This window comes from Oncorhynchus tshawytscha, linkage group LG12, assembly GCF_018296145.1.
Source record: "Oncorhynchus tshawytscha isolate Ot180627B linkage group LG12, Otsh_v2.0, whole genome shotgun sequence".
Classification (NCBI taxonomy): domain Eukaryota; kingdom Metazoa; phylum Chordata; class Actinopteri; order Salmoniformes; family Salmonidae; genus Oncorhynchus; species Oncorhynchus tshawytscha.
Genome location: NC_056440.1, coordinates 53,542,393 through 53,555,638, shown reverse-complemented (window position 1 = coordinate 53,555,638; position 13,246 = coordinate 53,542,393). Strand labels below are relative to the sequence as shown.

At 47.4% G+C, this 13,246-nt stretch overlaps 1 pseudogene; it reads left to right on the top strand.

Annotated features, from left to right (window-relative positions):
• LOC112264165 overlaps positions 1–13,246 on the top strand; it is a 124,281-nt pseudogene that overhangs the window by 19,223 nt on the left and 91,812 nt on the right.

Here is a 13,246-nt window from a genome sequence, read left to right as displayed (position 1 = left end):
CATGACATTTTTAACAATGCTTTTTTCTGATAAAAAAAATGTTCATTGCATGCACCGTAGAGCCCAGTTTCATAATATGACCATATATCCCAGCTGCAGGCCTTATTTTAGGGCATTTTTCATCCTGCCAGCTCCTATTAGTTCTATTAAGCACCAACTTGCCTTCCGAACGTTCTATTCCCAGCTTTTGTTCCACGTCACAATGCCTGCTTCGCTATTGTTGGTAATGAGACCTGCTCCCGTTGTTTATAGTTAAAATGTAAACAACAAACAATTATTAATGGAACTTTGAGGTCCTCCCATTGTTTCCTGTATGGGAAATATAAGCATGTCTTGTCTATCTCGCAATGTATTGCCCTTGGAATGCTGAACTCCCTCCATTGTTTTCCTATGGAGATGCATGGCGGTCTATTTCGTGAAATATCCATTTTAATCACGAGAATCTCCTCTTTTCTAATTATGTAAGTCTGGGCAGCGAGCTCGGTTGTCATCAACTGCTAGCCCCAAAATACTTTTTGCCCTTGGAACTCCCACCACTCTTTTCCTTTGGAGAGGCATGCCCATCTATTTTGACAAATATCTCACAATGTGTATATTTAGACTCTTTCAAGTTGGGCACCATTTTTATCAGTAGAAGCACAGTTGACACCAAGGTTTTATTTTTTATTTTTTTTTAACCTTTATTTAACTAGGCAAGTCAGTTAAGAACAAATTCTTATTTACAATGACGGCCTACTGGGGAACAGTGGGTTAACTGCCTTGTTCAGGGGCATAACGACATATTTTTACCTTGTCACACACACACACACCACACTGACCCAAAAATTATTTTGTTGCAATTTACGTATGTCCCCATTACCAGTAAAACGTAATCAAAACATATTTCTTTCACTTACTTGCTGTGCTGTTTCGTTGTTCATTTGTTCAGTAGTTTCATTCTCAACCAGGATTTCTATGGGAACGCCGTGTCAAAAAAAAACGAAACACTCTTTGACGTGTCAAATAAGCTGGTTGACCAATCAGGACCTGAATATGACTGCAAGTCACATAATAATTGAACGTGTTCATACATTTTTAATACGTAGGTATTACACATTGATTACACTATTACTATTTCATATGTCACAACGATTCATCGATACGAATGCTATGTAAATTGGCTCGCGCACCTACAGTGCTGGTCATAAAAAAAAGCTAGCTAGCTCATGGATACAAACAATGTTCTTCCCCAAAAACATAGCAAAATGACAATAGCTATAGTTGGCAGTAGCTATAGTTGGATAGCTAACTAAATAGCTAGGTGTCATCATCTAAAATAACTTATAAGACATTTATTATTTGACTAAAGGTGGTCGGACCCATCTGTTTGTATTTATTATGGATCCCCATTTAGCTACTCTTCCTGGGGTCCAGCAAAATTAAGGCAGTTTATACAATTTAAAAACTGTACTTTTGCCAATCAGTTGGGCTCCCAGACTTAATTTGCCATATCTTTTGCCTCATCCCTCTCAACCATACAATTTTTCAATTCCTCATCAATCCAAGGGGATTTAACCGTTTTTAGTCATTTTCTTAATGGGTGTGTGCTTACTAGCACTTGGGGGTCTATAGCAGCTTCCCACAAGAATTTGCTTTAGGTGAGGCAGATGAACCTGTAGCCATTTTACTTCAACAATATTTAACATTAAATCAAATCAAATCAAATTTATTTATATAGCCCTTCGTACATCAGCTGATATCTCAAAGTCCTGTACAGAAACCCAGCCTAAAACCCCAAACAGCAAGCAATGTAGGTGTAGAAGCACGGTGGCTAGGAAAAACTCCCTAGAAAGGCCAAAACCTAGGAAGAAACCTAGAGAGGAACCAGGCTATGTGGGATGGCCAGTCCTCTTCTGGCTGTGCCGGGTGGAGATTATAACAGAACATGGCCAAGATGTTCAAATGTTCATAAATGACCAGTATGGTCGAATAATAATAAGGCAGAACAGTTGAAACTGGAGCAGCAGCACGGCCAGGTGGACTGGGGACAGCAAGGAGTCATCATGTCAGGTAGTCCTGGGGCATGGTCCTAGGGCTCAGGTCCTCCGAGAGAGAGAAAGAAAGAGAGAAGGAGAGAATTAGAGAACGCACACTTAGATTCACACAGGACACCGAATAGGACAGGAGAAGTACTCCAGATATAACAAACTGACCCTAGCCCCCCGACACATAAACTACTGCAGCATAAATACTGGAGGCTGAGACAGGAGCCTTAGGAACATTAGATCGTCTCTAAGCTTTACAGGAATGTGGTTCTGAATATAGACCGCAACACCACCTCCGTTGGTATTTCTGTCTTTTCGGTAGATGTTAAAACCATGTATTTCTCACGACTTCCGCCGAAGTTGGTCCCTCTCCTTGTTCGGGCGACGTTCGGCGGTCGAAGTCACCGACCTTCTAGCCATCACTGATCCTCTTTTCATTTTCCTTTGGTTTTGTCTTGTCTTGTATCATACCTGGTTTTAATCCCATTCATTACATGTTGTGTATTTAACCCTCTGTTCCCCCTCATTGTCCTTGTCGGTGATTGTTTGTTTGTAAGCATTGTGCAATATTTGTCCTGGTGTCTGACGGGTTTTGTACCCACTTGTATTATTATTATTATTATTTTTTTTTTTTGTATTTTTCTTTTTTTTAGCACCTATTAAACTGCTCCATTTATACCAAGTTCTATCTCCTGCGCCTGACTTCCCTGCCACCAGCACGCACCCTTACAGAATCACTGACCTGTCTATGAAGTCGGTTATAGGGGTGAAGGAGCGTGTCCGGGAGCACGCAGCAATGCTTCACCATCTTGGCACCGCCATGGACCGCGTTGTCCGGACTATGGACTAGAGGTCGACCGATTATGATTTTTCAACACCGATACCGATTATTGGAGGACCAAAAAAGCCGATACCGATTAATCAGACTATTTTTATTTATTTATTTGTAATAATGACAATTACAACAATACTGAATGAACACTTATTTTAACTTAATATAATACATCAATAAAAATCAAATAATGATGATAATGATAATAAAACATGTTCAATTTGGTTTAAATAATGCAAAAACAAAGTGTCGGAGAAGTAAAAGTGCAATATGTGCATGTAAAAAAGCTAACGTTTGAGTTCCTTGCTCAGAACATGAGAACATATGAAAGTTGGTGGGTCCTTTTAACATGAGACTTTAATATTCCAAGGTAAGAGGTTTTAGGTTGTAGTTAATATAGTATTTATAGGACTATTTCTCTCTCTATACCATTTGCATTTCATATACCTTTGACTATTGGATGTTCTTATAGGAACTATAGTATTGTCAGTGTAACAGTATAGCTTCCGTCCCTCTCCTCGCCCCTGCATGGGCTCAAACCAGGAACACATCGACAACAGCCACACTCGAAGCAGCGTTACCCATCCCTCCACAAAAGCCGCGGGGGAAGTGGAATAACTACTCCAAGTCTCAGAGCGAGTGACATTTGAAACGCTATTAGCGCACACCCAGCTAACTAGCTAGCCATTTCACATCGGTTACACCAGACATTAGGCTGATAGGCTTGAAGTCATGAACAGCGCTGTGCTTGCGAAGAGCTGCTGGAAAAACACAAGAAAGTGCTGTTTGAATGAATGCATACGAGCCTGCTGCTACCTACCATCGCTCAGTCAGACTGCTCAAATCATAGACTTAATTATAACATAATAACACACATTAATATGGTCGAATCCGGAAACTGTCATTTCGAAAACAAAACGTTTATTTCAGTGAAATACGGAACCGTTCGGTATTTTATCTAACGGGTGGCATCCCTAAGTCTAAATATTCTTGTTACATTGCACAACCTTCAATGTTATGTCATAATTACGTAAAATTCTGGCAAATTAGTTCGCAATGAGCCAGGCTGCCCAAACTGTTGCATATACCCTGACTCTGCGTGCAATGAATGCAAGAGAAATGACACAATTTCACCTGGTTAATATTGCCTGCTAACCTGGATTTATTTTAGCTAAATATGCAGGTTTTTAAAAATATATACTTCTATGTATTGATTTTAAGAAAGGTGCCAATGCGCTTCTGTTAAATCATCCCCCAGAGTTGCATCGATTATATGCAAGGCAGGACACTAGATAAACAAGTAATATCATCAACCATGTGTTGTTATAACTAGTGACTATGATTGATTGATTGTTTTTTATAAGATAAGTTTAATGCTAGCTAGCAACTTACCTTGGCTTACTGCATTCTCGTAACAGGCAGGCTCCTTGTGGAGTGCAATGAGAGGCAGGTGGTTAGAGCGTTGGACTAATTAACTGTAAGGTTGCAAGAGTTGACAAGGTGAAAATCTGTCGTTCTGCCCCTGAACAAGGCAGTTGTTGTGAATGTGTTCTTAACTGACTTGCCTAGTTAAATAAAGGATTTGAAAAAGAAGGCAAAATCGGCGCCCCAAAATACCGATTTCCGATTGTTATGAACACTTGAAATCGGCCCAAATTAATCGGTCAACCTCTACTATGGACCGCTGGGAGGGACAGGGAGTTCTTCCAGCGCCTCCACCAGCACAACCGGGGTCTTCTCTGAGCGCCCCTTTTCCACCTGGTTCCAGTGGGATTCGTCTCTCCCTGCCCCAGGAGTACAACGGAGAGGCTGCGAACTGCCAGGGGTTCCTGCTTCAACTGGAACTATACCTGGCCACCGTCCACCCGGCTCCATCGGGCCATGAGAGGGTGTCCGCCCTCGTCTCGTGCCTCACCGGGAAAGCCCTGGAGTGGGCCAACGCCGTGTGGAGAGAGGGAGATGCACCGTTGGACCAGTTTGAGTTGTTCACCTACCGTTTCCAGGCAGTCTTCGACCACCCACCCGAGGGTAGAGCTGCGGGTGAGCGCCTCTTCCATCTGAGGCAGGAGACGAGGAGCGCCCAGGAGTTTGCCCTAGAGTTTAGGACCCTGGCTGCTGGCGCGGGATGGAGCGACAGGGCCCTGATTGACCATTACCGCTACTGTCTGCGCGAGGACGTCCGTCGGGAGTTGGCCTGCAGAGACACCACCCTCATGTTCAACCAACTGGTGGACTTGCTGGCTACCTGCTGGCTACCCGCGGAGGTTCTGATCGAGGTCCGGTGGTTCCATTCTACCGCACCCCCTCTCCGATGCCCAATAAGCTGGGAGGGGCGGTGTGCAGGGAGACCGGAGTGGTTCCCGCTTGTGCACCATCTGTGGCCGCAGAGGTCACACTGCCGGTCGGTGCCGGGTTGGTTCCTCCGGGGATGGAGGCAGCAGGCAGGGCGCTCTGGCGTCACCCCAGGTTAGCCGGCACCATTCTCACCCAGAGCCCTCTGTTGCACATATGTTTGTGTTTGTCACTTTCCCTGAGTTTTCCCCGCATTCCGGGCCAACTCTCACCACGGTAAAGGAGGTGCAGTGGTTCTTAGGGTTTCCCAACTACTCCCGGAGGTTCATCTGGGGTTTTGGTCAGGTAGCGGATCCCATTACCTCACTGCTGAAGGGGGCCCGGTGTGCAGTGGTTGCAGTGGACAGCTGAGGCGGACAGGGCTTTTAGTCACCTGAGGGCTCTGTTTACCTCGGCTCCCGTGCTGGCCCATCTAGATCCCTCTTTGGCGTTTAGAGTGGAGGTGGACGCGACCGAGGCTCTGTCGAAGCTCTGTCCCAGTGCCTTCTTCTTGAAGAAGCTCAGCCCGGCGGAGCGAAACTATGACGTGGGGGACAGGGAGTTGTTGGCTTTCGTCCAAGGCCTTGAAGGTGTGGAGAGACATTGGCTTGAGGGTGCTAGACACCCTTTCCTCATCTGGACTGACCACCGCAATCTGAAGTACATCCGGGCAGCGAGGAGACTGAACCCTCGCCAGGCAAGGTGGGCCATGTTTTTCACCTGTTTTGTGTTTACCCTTTCTTACAGACCAGGCTCCCAGAACGTGAAGGCAGACGCATTGTCCCAGCTGTATGACACAGAGGAGCGGCCCCTGGATCCCACTCCCATACTCCCCGCCTCCTGCCTGGTGGCGCCGGTAGTGTGGGAGCTGGACACGGACATTGTGCAGGCGTTACGTGCAGAGCCCGCTCCTGTCCAGTGTTCTAGTGAGCTATTGGACCCACACGTCACCCTCCTCTGGTCATCGTGGGATCGGTCGGACAGTGCGCTGTTTGAGCGGGAAGTACTGGTGGCCTACCTTGACTAACGATGTGAGGGTTTATGTTTCCTCTTGCTCGGTGTGCGCCCAGTGTAAGGCTCCTAGGCACTCGCCCAGAGGTAAGCTACCCCCATTACCCATTCCACAGCGGACTTGATCGCACCTGTCGGTGGATTTTCTTACTGATCTTCCACTCTCATAGGGTAACACCGCGATCCTGGTCGTTGTGGATCGTTTCTCTGAGTCCTGTCGTCTCCTCTGCCCGGTGTCCCTACGGCCCTACAGACTGCGGAGGCCTTGTTTACACACGTCTTCCGGCACTACGTGGTGCCTGTAGTGTCTGATATGGGTACCCAGTTCACGTCTAGGGTCTGGAAAGCGTTCATGGAACGTCTGGGGGTCTCGATCAGCCTTAGTTCAGGGTTTCACCCCAAGAGTAATGGGCAGGTGGAGAGAGTGAACCAGGATGTGGGCAGGTTTCTGCGGTCCTATTGCCAGGACCGGCAGGGGGAGTGGGCGGAGTTTGTGCCCTGGGTCCGAGATGGCACAGAACTCGCACTGCCACTCCTCCATTAATATCTCTCCCTTCCAGTGCGTACTGGGGTACCAGCCAGTTCTGGCACCTTGGCATCAGGGTCAGACCGATGCCGACTGGTTCAGGCGTGCGGGGAGACATGGGAAGCCGTCCATGTCCACCTTCAGTAGGCCATGACGCGTCAGAATTTGAATGCAGATCGCCACCGCAGTGAGATCCCGGTGTTCACACCGGGGGCGGGTCTGGCTCTTGACCCGAAACCTGCCCCTCAGCCTTCCCTGCCGGAAGCTGGGTCCACGGTTTGTGGGGTCATTTAAAGTCCTGAGGAGAGTGAACAAGGTTTGTTATAGGTTACAGCTTCCACACGATTACCGTATTAACCCCTCGTTCCATGTGTCTCTCCTCAGGCCGGTGGTGGCTGGTCCGCTCCAGGAGTCTGAGGTGCTGGAGGTTCCTCCGCCCCCTCTGGACATCGGGGGCCCCGGCGTACTCCGTTTGCTTCATACTGGATTCGTGGTGCCGGGCGAAGGGCCGTAAGTATCTCGTGGAGTGGGAAGGATTACGATCCGGAGGAGAGGTGCTGGGTTCCGGTCGAGGACGTGTTGGACCCATCTATATCTATTTACATTGGAGCTGAGCTCTGGTTTATAGGCTCATGATTACTGATTACAATACAGTGCCTTGCGAAAGTATTCAGCCCCCTTGAACTTTGCGACCTTTTGCCACATTTCAGGCTTCAAACATAAAGATATAAAACTGTATTTTTTGTGAAGAATCAACAACAAGTGGGACACAATCATGAAGTGGAACGACATTTAATGGATATTTCAAACTTTTTAACAAATCAAAAACTGAAAAATTGGGCGTGCAAAATTATTCAGCCCCCTTAAGTTAATACTTTGTAGCGCCACCTTTTGCTGCGATTACAGCTGTAAGTCGCTTGGGGTATGTCTCTATCAGTTTTGCACGTCGAGAGACTGACATTTTTTCCCATTCCTCCTTGCAAAACAGCTCGAGCTCAGCGAGGTTGGATGGAGAGCATTTGTGAACAGCAGTTTTCAGTTCTTTCCACAGATTCTCGATTGGATTCAGGTCTGGACTTTGACTTGGCCATTCTAACACCTGGATATGTTTATTTTTGAACCATTCCATTGTAGATTTTGCTTTATGTTTTGGATCATTGTCTTGTTGGAAGACAAATCTCCGTCCCAGTCTCAGGTCTTTTGCAGACTCCATCAGGTTTTCTTCCAGAATGGTCCTGTATTTGGCTCCATCCATCTTCCCATCAATTTTAACCATCTTCCCTGTCCCTGCCGAAGAAAAGCAGGCCCAAACCATGATGCTGCCACCACCATGTTTGACAGTGGGGATGGTGTGTGTTCAGGGTGATGAGCTGTGTTGCTTTTACGCCAAACATAACGTTTTGCATTGTTGCCAAAAAGTTCAATTTTGGTTTCATCTGACCAGAGCACCTTCTTCCACATGTTTGGTGTGTCTCCCAGGTGGCTTGTGGCAAACTTTAAACAACACTTTTTATGGATATCTTTAAGAAATGGCTTTCTTCTTGCCACTCTTCCATAAAGGCCAGATTTGTGCAATATACGACTGATTGTTGTCCTATGGACAGAGTCTCCCACCTCAGCTGTAGATCTCTGCAGTTCATCCAGAGTGAACATGGGCCTCTTGGCTGCATCTCTGATCAGTCTTCTCCTTGTATGAGCTGAAAGTTTAGAGGGACGGCCAGGTCTTGGTAGATTTGCAGTGGTCTGATACTCCTTCCATTTCAATATTATCGCTTGCACAGTGCTCCTTGGGATGTTTAAAGCTTGGGAAATCTTTTTGTATCCAAATCCGGCAAATCCGGCACGCCCAATTTTTCAGTTTTTGATTTGTTAAAAAGTTTGAAATATCCAATAAATGTCGTTCCACTTCATGATTGTGTCCCACTTGTTGTTGATTCTTCACAAAAAATACAGTTTTATATCTTTATGTTTGAAGCCTGAAATGTGGCAAAAGGTCGCAAAGTTCAAGGGGGCCGAATACTTTCGCAAGGCACTATAGCTGTAGGATAAACAGTTATTTTTGGTGCAATTAGGAGGACTTAAGTTAAAATACTTACATTGTGTTTGCCAATGCCTCTAAGATCATGTACATTATATGCAGCATTATGATGACTCATTGTCACAACGGTAGGGGTTAACTGAGCTGGTCTTGGATCATTTACCAGTCAGTTTCAACGCAGCCTTGAAATGCGTGGACAGAGTCCAGGAGCCAAGATGATTTGGATGGACTCCGTCATTCCTGTAGAGTATCTCCAGCAGTGCTACATTCGTCTTTTAGCCAGATGTGTAACTCCAGCAGTCTACTGAATCGTTCACACCTGTGGCCCAACGATTACTATATAAACTAGTAATATTATCAACCATGTGTAGTTATAACTAGTGACTATGATTGATTGATTGTTTTTTATAAGATAAGTTTAATGCTAGCTAGCAACTTACCTTGGCTTACTGCATTCTCGTAACAGGCAGGCTCCTTGTGGAGTGCAATGAGAGGCAGGTGGTTAGAGCGTTGGACTAATTAACTGTAAGGTTGCGAGATTGAATCCCTGAGCTGACAAGGTGTTGTTCTGCCCCTGATCAAGGCTGTCAACCATCCTGCACTTGGAGGGGAGTGTGCAGTCCCCCTAGTTTCCAGCATCGATCTCGGTACCAGCTTCCACACCACGACCTACCTCCGTTCCATCGGAGCCTGTCCGTGGAATCCCCTGTCCCTCCTTGAGCACTTCGGCGGCGCACCAGCAAGATGCAAGGGGTTTCCGGAAGAGACAGGGTTGCCACCCTCGAGGTCGAGTGATACTTCCGGCGCCGACAGAGATGGCCGCCTCGCTTCGCGTTCCTAGGAAACTATGCAGTGTTTTGTTTTTTTACGTGTTATTTCTTACATTAGTACCCCAGGTCATCTTAGGTTTCATTACATACAGTCGAGAAGAACTACTGAATATAAGATCAGCGTCAACTCACCATCAGTACGACCAAGAATATGTTTTTCGCAACGCGGATCCTGTGTTCTGCCTTTCAACCAGGACAACGGAATGGATCCTATGCGGCGACCCAAAAAAACGACTCCGAAAAAGAGGGAAACGAGGTGGTCTTCTGGTCAGACTCCGGAGACGGGCACATCGTGCACCACTCCCTAGCATTCTTCTCGCCAATGTCCAGTCTCTTGACAACAAGGTTGATGAAATCCGAGCAAGGGTAGCATTCCAGAGGGACATCAGAGACTGTAACGTTCTTTGCTTCACGGAAACATGGCTCACTGGAGAGACGCTATCGGAGGCGGTGCAGCCAGCGGGTTTCTCCACGCATCGTGCGGACAGAAACAAACATCTTTCTGGTAAGAAGAGGGGCGGGGGCGTATGCCTTATGGCTAACGAGACATGGTGTGATGAAAGAAACATACAGGAACTCAAATCCTTCTGTTCACCTGATTTAGAATTCCTCACAATCAAATGTAGACCGCATTATCTACCAAGAGAATTCTCTTCGATTATAATCACAGCCGTATATATCCCCCAAGCAGACACATCGATGGCTCTGAACGAACTTTATTTGACTCTTTGCAAACTGGAATCCATTTATCCGGAGGCTGCATTCATTGTAGCTGGGGATTTTAACAAGGCTAATCTGAAAACAAGACTCCCTAAATTTTATCAGCATATCGATTACGCAACCAGGGGTGGAAAAACCTTGGATCATTGTTACTCTAACTTCCGCGACGCATATAAGGCCCTGCCCCGCCCTCCTTTCGGAAAAGCTGACCACGACTCCATTTTGTTGATCCCTGCCTACAGACAGAAACTAAAACAAGAGGCTCCCACGCTGAGGTCTGTCCAACGCTGGTCCGACCAAGCTGACTCCACACTCCAAGACTGCTTCCATCACGTGGACTGGGATATGTTTCGTATTGCGTCAGATAACAATATTGACGAATACGCTGATTCGGTGTGCGAGTTCATTAGAACGTGAAGATGTCGTTCCCATAGCAACGATTAAAACATTCCCTAACCAGAAACCGTGGATTGATGGCAGCATTCGCGTGAAACTGAAAGCGTGAACCACTGCTTTTAATCAGGGCAAGGTGACTGGTAACATGACCGAACACAAACAGTGCAGCTATTCCCTCCGCAAGGCTATCAAACAAGCTAAGCGTCAGTACAGAGACAAAGTAGAATCTCAATTCAACGGCTCAGACACAAGAGGCATGTGGCAGGGTCTACAGTCAATCACGGACCACAAGAAGAAATCCAGCCCAGTCACGGACCAGGATGTCTTGCTCCCAGGCAGACTAAATAACTTTTTGCCCGCTTTGAGGACAATACAGTGCCACTGACACGGCCTGCAATGAAAACATGCGGACTCTCCTTCACTGCAGCCGAGGTGAGTAAGACATTTAAACGTGTTAACCCTCGCAAGGCTGCAGGCCCAGACGGCATCCCCAGCCGCGCCCTCAGAGCATACGCAGACCAGCTGGCCGGTGTGTTTACGGACATATTCAATCAATCCCTATACCAGTCTGCTGTTCCCACATGCTTCAAGAGGGCCACCATTGTTCCTGTTCCCAAGAAAGCTAAGGTAACTGAGCTAAACGACTACCGCCCCGTAGCACTCACTTCCGTCATCATGAAGTGCTTTGAGAGACTAGTCAAGGACCATAATCACCTCCACCCTACCTGACACCCTAGACCCACTCCAATTTGCTTACCGCCCAAATAGGTCCACAGACGATGCAATCTCAACCACACTGCACACTGCCCTAATCCATCTGGACAAGAGAAATACCTATGTGAGAATGCTGTTCATCGACTACAGCTCGGCATTCAACACCATAGTACCCTCCAAGCTCGTCATCAAGCTCGAGACCCTGGGTCTCGACCCCGCCCTGTGCAACTGGGTACTGGACTTCCTGACGGGCCGCCCCCAGGTGGTGAGGGTAGGCAACAACATCTCCACCCCGCTGATCCTCAACACTGGGGCCCCACAAGGGTGCGTTCTGAGCCCTCTCCTGTACTCCCTGTTCACCCACGACTGCGTGGCCACGCACGCCTCCAACTCAATCATCAAGTTTGCAGACGACACAACAGTGGTAGGCTTGATTACCAACAACGACGAGACGGCCTACAGGGAGGAGGTGAGGGCCCTCGGAGTGTGGTGTCAGGAAAATAACCTCACACTCAACGTCAACAAAACTAAGGAGATGATTGTGGACTTCAGGAAACAGCAGAGGGAACACCCCCCTATCCACATCGATGGAACAGTAGTGGAGAGGGTAGCAAGTTTTAAGTTCCTCGGCATACACATCACAGACAAACTGAATTGGTCCACTCACACAGACAGCATCGTGAAGAAGGCGCAGCGGCGCCTCTTCAACCTCAGGAGGCTGAAGAAATTCGGCTTGTCACCAAAAGCACTCACAAACTTCTACAGATGCACAATCGAGAGCATCCTGGCGGGCTGTATCACCGTCTGGTATGGCAACTGCTCCGCCCACGACCGTAAGGCTCTCCAGAGGGTAGTGAGGTCTGCACAACGCATCACCGGGGGCAAACTACCTGCCCTCCAGGACACCTACACCACCCGATGTTACAGGAAGGCCATAAAGATCATCAAGGACATCAACCACCCGAGCCACTGCCTGTTCACCCCGCTATCATCCAGAAGGCGAGGTCAGTACAGGTGCATCAAAGCTGGGACCGAGAGACTGAAAAACAGCTTCTATCTCAAGGCCATCAGACTGTTAAACAGCCACCACTAACATTGAGTGGCTGCTGCCAACACACTGACACTGACACTGACTCAACTCCAGCCACTTTAATAATGGGAATTGATGGGAAATTATGTAAATATATCACTAGCCACTTTAAACAATGCTACCTTATATAATGTTACTTACCCTACATTATTCATCTCATATGCATACGTATATACTGTACTCTATATCATCGACTGCATCCTTATGTAATACATGTATCACTAGCCACTTTAACTATGCCACTTTGTTTACATACTCATCTCATATGTATATACTGTACTCGATACCATCTACTGTATCTTGCCTATGCTGCTCTGTACCATCACTCATTCAACCTCCTGCGGTCCAGAAGAAGACCTGCGCAGAATTCAGAGCCCATGGCTGCCCCTGCTCCGTGGCCAGAGCCGATGACCTTCCCCCCTCCCAGGGGAACACCACCATTCTAGTTGTTGTGGACCGGTTTTCCAAAGCTTGTCGCTTCCTTCCTCTGCCTGGGCTTCCGTCGGCCATGCAAACCGCGGAGGCTCTTTTTACGCACATCTTCCGGCACTACGGGATCCCGGAGCATATTGTGTCCGATCGTGGCCCTGAGTTCACCTCATGGGTATGGAAGACGTTCATGGAACGCCTGGGGGTCACGGTCAGTCTCAACTCCGGCTATCGGCCTCAAGTAAATGGGCAGGTGGAGAGGGTCAAACAGGAGTTGGGAAGGTTCCTGCGTGTGTTACTGTCAG